This window comes from Nannospalax galili, unplaced genomic scaffold, assembly GCF_000622305.1.
Source record: "Nannospalax galili isolate Female #2095 unplaced genomic scaffold, S.galili_v1.0 scaffold7, whole genome shotgun sequence".
NCBI classification, from domain to species: Eukaryota; Metazoa; Chordata; class Mammalia; order Rodentia; family Spalacidae; genus Nannospalax; species Nannospalax galili.
In genome coordinates, this window is record NW_008359081.1 from 767,709 (window position 1) to 776,051 (window position 8,343).

The 8,343-nt window shown below is 45.7% G+C and overlaps 1 protein-coding gene across 6 annotated transcripts in view; it reads left to right on the forward strand.

Moving 5' to 3' along the window:
• Positions 1-868: 868 nt before the first annotated feature.
• The window catches only part of Zfx (zinc finger protein X-linked), a 50,117-nt gene continuing 42,642 nt past the window's right edge, over positions 869-8,343 (forward strand). Inside the window, exons 1-2 of one of the 6 annotated variants that reach the window (XM_008822718.3) lie at positions 6,295-6,333; positions 7,430-7,520. The gene's annotated coding sequence lies outside the window, so the exon portion shown is untranslated. Of the gene's footprint in view, positions 1,360-1,401; positions 1,560-6,294; positions 6,334-7,429; positions 7,521-8,343 lie in introns of those variants that run through there. The other 5 variants (XM_029558431.1, XM_029558434.1, XM_008822717.3 and 2 more) reach the window with 5 other exon arrangements.

Below are 8,343 nucleotides of genomic sequence, written 5' to 3' on the forward strand. Positions count from 1 at the left end.
TCATCACATCACTAAGTCAGGTTGGGCGTGGTGGAGCATACCTGTAATCTCTGCATTTGGGAGGCTGAGGCAAGAAGTTTGTCAGTCTGGACTATATTCCTAGACGTTGTCTCTCCCCGCCCTCCCAAGAGTTCTATAGAAGCATGTTAAGAGTCTAGATTAATGTAAAAACTTTCCCCTGCTATTTAAAAAAAATACAGTTTTAGTCCCAAAGTAATTTGAACTGAGGAAAACACAAAATCTGTATTTTTGAAGTTTATACTTTGTTGAATCAGATATTTCCTCTTTTTAAACTGTAAAAAGTCTGCTTTCAACATTTAAAAAAAAAAATCCCATCCTCTTCTATTTTCTAGAAACAATGTGGAAAATGATTTCTGAAACATACACAAAAGTTACAATTCATACGCTTCTCCCAAACTCTGACACATGTATGTAGAAAAGTCCATTATACCTTCGTGCTCACAGCAGTGTGTGAAAAGCTTCAAAATGTAACACCCTCCCCACCCCCAAAACCCCCCCACCAATTTAACTTTCTGACTAAAAGCTTATTTATTTTTTAAAAAATAAGGGGTCTGGTAGTTGTTCGAGGGCAACCCTCCCCCCTTGCCTGCATAGGCAAAACTGGCAAACCCATTTTCATTTTATGTTTTTTTTTTTTTTTTTAAGGGGAAGGCAGGGGATGGCGGGGGTTGCTAAATTTATCTTCTTCCCCAGCACCGGGATGAAAAAAAACACATTTACTGAGGGCGGGGGTCTGAGGGCCTGCAAATAACTCGAGCCGCCGCCTCAGGCCAGGACCCGCGTGAAGAGGCGGTAGGTCTCCCAGGAGGCCCCCGGGGGGTGGCTGCGGCCCACAAACATGGTGGGGGGCCGCCCCGGCCGTCCGCCTCTCCACGGGGTCGGCGGACCGCGGCCTCGCGCGGGCTTTACGGCCGAGGCGGCGGCAGCAGCAGCGGCGTGTGTGTGGCGGCGGTGGCGGGCGGGAGCACGAAGGAGGTGGAAAGAAGGGGGGCGCTATCACGGAAACGCAGGCCGCCGGAGACCCCGCTGCAGCGAGGCCACTGGGCACCCCGGTAGCGGGGCGTGAACGGCTCCAACCGGGGGCGTCAGAAGGACCCACCGGGCGGAGGAGGGGGCCCATCTATCCTTCCGCATTTTCCTGGGTCTCTTTCCCCGGCGGTGACGTGACGTGCTGACGGCGGGCCCGTGCCGGGGAGCTGGGCCGCTTTTTGTCAGCTCCGAGCTCGGCCCCTCCTCCCTCCCTCCGCCCGCCCCACCAGCCGGAGCCCGGCCCAGTGCTCCAGAGAAAGGCCGGCCTGCAGCACCCGCCACCGTCGCCGACCGCCGCACGTCTGTCCGGTGAGTCCTGGGTGCCGCCGCGGCCGTAGGGCCTAGTGCGCGCGCGGCGGCCTGGTCCCGGCCTCGTCGGCGGCCCGCAAGGCGCCCTCCCGCGCTAGGCCGGGCGGCGTGGCGCGCGACGCCGAGCAGGCCCTAAAGGAGGCCGCAGTTAGGCCTGGGGAGGCGCCCGGGTGTTTGGAACGGCGGTTGAAGCGCACTCCGTAAGCGGGCGGGGGCCGGAGCAGTGTTTGCGGGCGTTCGGGGGAGGCGGTTGAGGGGTCCCGGGTGGGCGAGACAGCCGACCCCGGGAACCGTGCGGGGGCGAGGCCTGGCGAGGAGGCGAAGGCTGCAGGCATGAGGTGAAGGCCGCAGGCCGGCCGGGCCGATTTTCGCTATGTAAATATCGTCGGGGGGGGGGAGGAGGGACGGGGGACAAGATGGCGACGGCTCGGCGCCTGCTTCAGGGGACGACTGGGAGGGTTGCCGGGAGGGGGAGCCGCCATTTTGAAGGCGGCGTCTGAGGAGAAAATTCCGCTACAGCCCGTGAGGGGGGGTGGGAGAGCGGGCAGCGGCGACGGCGCCGACGGTGACGGGCACCGGAGCCCCGGCGCGGCGTCGTGTGTGCGCGGAGGGGCGTGTTCGCTTCCCTTGGCGGCCATTGCCCTCGCCGCCATGATGAGCGCTTGAATTCCAGGCGCTCGGCGGCAGCGCCACCTTCTTGCCCTGCCTCCCTCAGCCCCGTGACTGGCTGCTGTTTCCGCTGCATTTCAGCTTAGCTGCCGCCGGCGGCCATCGCGGCCGTCTGGGCGCCGGAGCCACCTCATCGGTATTCCCCCGGGGCTCCGACCTTTGCCCTGTGGCTTGTAGCCATCTCTTGGTGATCGGGATGGGTGGCAGCGGTGGGATCCCAGGAAGTTTTATTTTCGCTCAGAGAAAGTCAGACATGGCCGTTAGGGTGACCTCGATGCGGATGTTCTCCACCAATCACTGCTTTTCACGAGTCAGTGAAGAAAGAAAGAAAAATTGATGGGAAAGTTCTCACCACTCTTTTGACCAATAGGGAAAAAAAAGGCGCTGCACGAAAGCGGAAGAATAGAAGTGGGACGGAGTCTTTTGTATTCGTTTTATATGGAAACAAGTTTCTTGAAGGCTGCGTTTAACGTTTTAGTGATGGTTGTGTGTTTTCCTTTTTCTCAGAAAAAGAAAAGGGCAGGAAGTTATTTTCTTAGTGCAGAACATTCTGTAGTGCTTTAGGGTACGTTCACCTGTCGTGGTATTTCGATTATCTGTGAAGATTTAAAGTGCAGTTTCACCCCAAAGTACTTTTTACTGCACACTGTGCAACTTTTCTGTTAAACTCGAAGTCCAATGCTGCGATGCATCGTGCTAGGTGCTGCACGATGGATGCAGTTTATTCAAAGGTAGATGAGAGAAGGTTGAAATCCAAGTGCCACAGGAAAGCCACATCCCATTCCTGGGGTTTCAGGGAAGGCTCAGGGTCCCTGGGAAGCAGCGTCAGGAAACAGTTCCTGAAATAATAGGTGGCATTTTGCGCTTCCAAAGGCAGGACGTCGTTAGGTGGTGGCGAGGGTAGGCAGAGGGCATTTCAAGGGTGAAGTTTCTTCAGAAAACAGCAAGTCCTACTGTTTGGCTAAAGTGGATAGCGCAGGTAGGGGAGTAGGTAGGCCTGGAAAGGTAGCTTGCAGCCTGCCAGGTCGGGGAGGCAAGAGGGAACCCTCAGACTAACAGGATGATGAGCTGTGCTTGATGGTCCTCAGTTCCATTGGACTAGGACGAGATTGAGAGAATTAGATGAGTAGTGTTTCACTGTGATGACGATCACGGAGTTCAGAAGTAGGATTTTATTACATTTTCAGTGATCCATTTTCATCAGACAGCTAGCTGCTCCTTTTTTTCCCTCGGTACCACTCGCCTCAAATAACGTTTTGCCCAGAGTTGTTAATTATTTCCATAGTAAACAGAGAACGATTTTCTATAATTTCATTTACCATTGTTGGAAATTAAAGGACTGGTGCTGTGGGCTAGATGAAAAATGAACCTACAATAGTGTTCCCATGGTAATCTTTTAAGAAGTCGGTTTTGAAAAGTAGATTGGAGGAATGATTTTTTTTTTTTTTTAAAGTGGCCTTTAGTTGCCCTTTGCAATCTGTTTTTCCCCCTGGTGAGATTAACCACCATTTTGTTTGAGAGGCTACCTAAGGTTATTTGCTAAGCCAAGCCTTTCTGCATTATTTGATTAATATTGACTTATCTAGATGCACATGTGGGTAATGTGTTTAGAATTTTATGATACAAACCTATGGATTACATAGGACTTCACTTTGAGTTTTTCACTTTTCTGGACAGCAACAGGTCTGTAGTATTCCGTGAGATGAGTGGAGGGACTGTGAGAGTTTGCTGTAGAGGCCATGGTAAACTCTTATTAAAGCTCTTTTTAAAAGCTGGGTGTTGTAGTGCCCACCTTTAATTCCAGCAGTTGGGAGGCAGAGGCAGGCAGATCTCTGTGAGATCAAGGCCAGCCTGTTCTACATAGTGAGTTCCAGACCAGTTGGGGCTACAGAGAAACCCTATCTCAAAAAGACAAACAAATTAAAAAAATAAGTTTAAAAATTAAAAAAAAGCTCTTTTCCCCTCAAAAATGAAAAAAAAAAACCCTCTTAAACAAAAAAGCTTTTAAGAAGCAGTTCTTGGGTGGGCAGGGGTGGGGTGAGTGGGTGAGAGCAGTCAGAATGCATAATATACGAGTTTGAGATGGTCAATAACGAAACGGTATGGCGGTGTGCACCTTTAATCCCAGCAATTGGCAGGCAGAGGCAGGCGAATCTGTGAGTTTGAGACTGGCCTGGTATATCAGCATGTTCCAGGCCAGCTAGACAGTCCAGCAACAGTGGATGTTCAAGATTTGAAGATTCAGATTAAATTTGATTCAAGTTCTATAATTAGGAAGATTGGTAGTGTTAGTTCCCATCAGAAATGGTTAAATACAAAATTCAATTCTTTTGCCTGAAAGGGCAGACCTTTATAGTTTGGGAAACTGATTGGTGGAACACTTGATTAACATCCGTCTCAGATAAATGCTGTGCTAGTTTTTGATGTGTATGCACTTCTCAGGTAGATGGCAATTTCTTTTTTTCAAAAACCATGTTCATAAATGCTTTAAAAAACCCTTTCCCCTACATTGCTTAATCTCTAACCGTGTTTAGATTTGTGTTGTCACTGATAATGTGTTGGTTATGGTTATGTACACTGACAGTTCAGGTTTTAAAAAATTAACTCCTTGAATAGCTCCTGAAATCTTTCACCCTCAGTAAAGATTACTTTTTTAGTTTTGTTTTGCTTTGCTTGTTTCTTTGCTGTGAGACACGGGGTCTCATTAAAGTAGCTGGCTAGCCTCAATGTGCTGATGATCCTCCTGCTTCAGCCTCCTGAATGCTGGCTCAGATTCGCTCATTTTTCAGTAACTGAAAAGGTTAACCAGCTATCTGGTTAGCACTTGAATTTCCCTCCCTCCTTCTTTGCCTGCCTTTGGCCACTAGACTTGCTGCCTGCCCATGCCCTGGCCTGCCTCCTATGGGATGGAGCTGTCTGTGATGCTGCCTCTTGCATCATTGCCCTGCAACTCCGCCAGTGCCTTTCCCTTGCCTTAGCAATATTCGTGGGCTGGCTTATTTTACAGAAACCTCACCTGTTATCTCTTTGCTTTACCTTGTATTTTTCACGTCACTTACTCTAAATCCAGTAATTACCAAGGTAAGAAACTTCTACATGTTAATGAATGTGCCACATAAAAGTGTGTGTTCTGTTTCTCTTTTCTTACTCCTATGGTGGGATTTCACCTCAAGGTTAATCCCCTAGCCTCTTCTCTCTGGAATCTTCTGTAGGTTCTCATCCAGTACTTGGAGTTGCTTGTTGAGTGTATTTACTGGTGTGTCTAACCTGTCTTAACATAGCCGAAACCAAGTTTATCCAGCACATAGATGCCCAGTACTATTTATAGAAAACGATCTTTTAAACCCAGACCTCCTAAAACACCTCCTGCTTCTTAGTCTCTTTCTGTTAATGGCACCAATCAGTTTTCCAGGGTTATTTGTTCCATAGAACAATGTGGACATTTTAAATTTAGTATTTAATCTATCATACTTTAACTGTATCTTTGTATTTTTTCTTCTAAATTGAATGTAGAGACAGGTTCTCATTTGTCTTTGTCCCCAAGCAGTACCTGGCATAGGGGCATTATCTCCAAAACCAATTATCTCAATTATTGGGTGCAGTAAATTTGGTTTAGTCGAATAGATTTCAACTATTCAAATTGAATCATCCTGCATGTTCTTTGAGCAAGGGATATTCATACTAAGACACACCTATCTTGTTAGGACTGCAGGTCAAACTCAGCTGCTGAGTAACCTGTATCCCCCATCCCTCATCTGATTGGAATATGGCCAACCTGTTCTTATTCCTGACAAATTGTTTTTCCAGACAGCATTTTATAAAATCCAGGTAATCTTGAAACTGTATTTTACTGAAAGGGAAGTAGTATGCTTTAAAGAAACCAGTGGCCTTGAAGTATACAGCTATTATAGTCTTTAAAAGTTTTAAGTTAAGAAATGTTTCATAATTACTGAGCAGCAAGTATTTACTGAGATTTAAGAAATTTTACTATTTTGTGATGTGTTTCCTTTGTAGTTTGTTTATTGAAATAAAATCTCTTGCATCCCACTTCTTTTCACAAGTTACCTCTGTTCTAGTACATACGTAATTAAAACGAATCAAGTATTGCCTTGTGTGTTTTACCTGCACATGAAAATATCATACTATGTACCATTTTAGATTTATTTTCACTCAACAATGTTTTTACCTATGTTATATGTGGATCCAACTTACTATTTTCTTTTTTTCCCTTTTTTGCCTTTGAGACAGGGCCTCCCTGTAGACCCAGCTGGCCTGGAACTCAACTGTGTAGTGCCAGGATTAAAGGTGTGTACTTTCCCACCTGATTCCTAAATATCTTAATTTAAAAAAATTATATATATATATTTGGTCTTTTGATACAGGGTCTCCTTATAGCTCCAGCTGGCCTGGAACTCACTGTGTAGATCAGGCTGGTCTTGAACTCACAGAAATCCGCCTGCTTCAGCCTCCCAAGTGCTGGGACTACAGGTGTGCGCCACCACGCCTGGCAAAAAAAAATATTTTTTTTTAAAGCCAATCTCTTACTTGTATATCCCAGAATGTCCTGAAACTTGCAGTCCTCTTGCCTTACCCTCCCAAGTGATGAGGTGACAGACTTGTGCCACCAGGCTGGGCTCTCAGTTTAAACTTCTGTGGTAAATAGGAGCCACATAAAAACTCTATGTGGTCCTAAGTTTTTGAAAGCTTAAAGAGAGTCCTGAGGCTATGCAATTTAAAAACTGCTGATTTAGTTCATTCGTACAACTGTGGGAGGGGAGGTGCTGGACCAGGTCCCTGCCAATGCTAGGCAGACCCTCTACCAATATTACTTGTATTTGAACATGTAAAAAATGCTGTGCTTACTTCTTTCTGTGGAGGGCTGTTTGCATTTCTCGGCAGTTTCAAGCAGCAGCACTTGAAGATCCTTGAACAGAACTTTGGAATTACAGTAGAAGTAGAGCTGCTGCACTGAAGAAGTCTGTGCAGTGTCAGTTTGACGGGGGATTGCCAAAATGCCAAATTGCATTTCATTTGACACTCTGACCAGCTGTTTCTGAGCTTGTTTCTCCAGATCACTGCCAAAAGATTAGATTTTGCAATTTTTCCCCATCTGTTGGGTATAAATGCAATCTCCTGGCTGTGCTTATTTTGCATTTCTTAGGTTACTATTGGGGTTGACTGCTTTTCTCCCTGCACATGTATTGGCCTTCTGAGTTTTCCGGGAATTGCTTGTGCATATCCTTGGTTCATTTCTATGTTGGATTGTTGCCCTCAATAAAAAACATTACTGAGGCAAATGAAAGGCTATCCAAATTAATGGAGAGACAATGTTCATGGATTTGAAGCATCACTAGTGTGAAGATAAAGACTTGACTTGTAGCTCTGTTTACTTTTTGTGTAGGAGTTGTTGATGCCAAGGTAGCCAGTTTTTGCAGTGCTTTTCGTTTATGACTTGTCTTTTCCTGGGTTCTCAAGAACTTCTTCACTACAAGGTAATCATGATACTGTGCTTATATGTATGTGTCTGTATATATATATGTGTGTATATATATGCGATATATTTATATATATATATATATACACACATATGCATGTGCCTGTGTGTGTTTGTGTGTGATGTGAACAATCTGGAGTTTTTTCTCCATTGTGTGATGTAGGGATCTTATTTTAATCTTTTTAAATTTAATTTCTCAAATACTTATAGTCTGTCTCCCCAGCTCCTGAGGTATATATTTCCACATATACACATCTGTTTTGATTTTACTTATTTCAGTTTTTATTATGCCATTTATTTGTGTTCATGTGTGGGCCTGGCAGTATACGGAGGTCAGAGGACAAGTTGGGAGTAGGTACTTTCCTTCCACCAATGGGGTCCTGGGGAGTGAATCCAGGTTGCCAGATTTGGTGGCAAGCTCCTTTACCTGCTGAACCATTTCTCTGACTCCACATGTATTTTTAGTTTTTCTTTCTGTTTTTATTGATCTGTTTGACTAATTCAATTTCTGCCACCTTTATTTAACGATGATAACTTTATAATGAAATCTTCAGTCTTCATATATGCTCCTTTTTTTCAACATTGTTCTAGCTGTTTTCCTCAATTTGCTTATTTTAGGAATGTTTGGATTTATATTGCACTTGTATCTACCTCTAGATCTATCTGCAGATCTAATCCTGGATTGTAATTTTTGTTGTCATTATGAATCAGATTTTAATTGAACTGCCCCCCCCCAGTAGTGGGGATTAAACCCAGGACCTCACACATTTGAGGCCAGCGTTTTTATGACAAGCGGTCTCTCTCTCTCCCCCCTCCCCCCT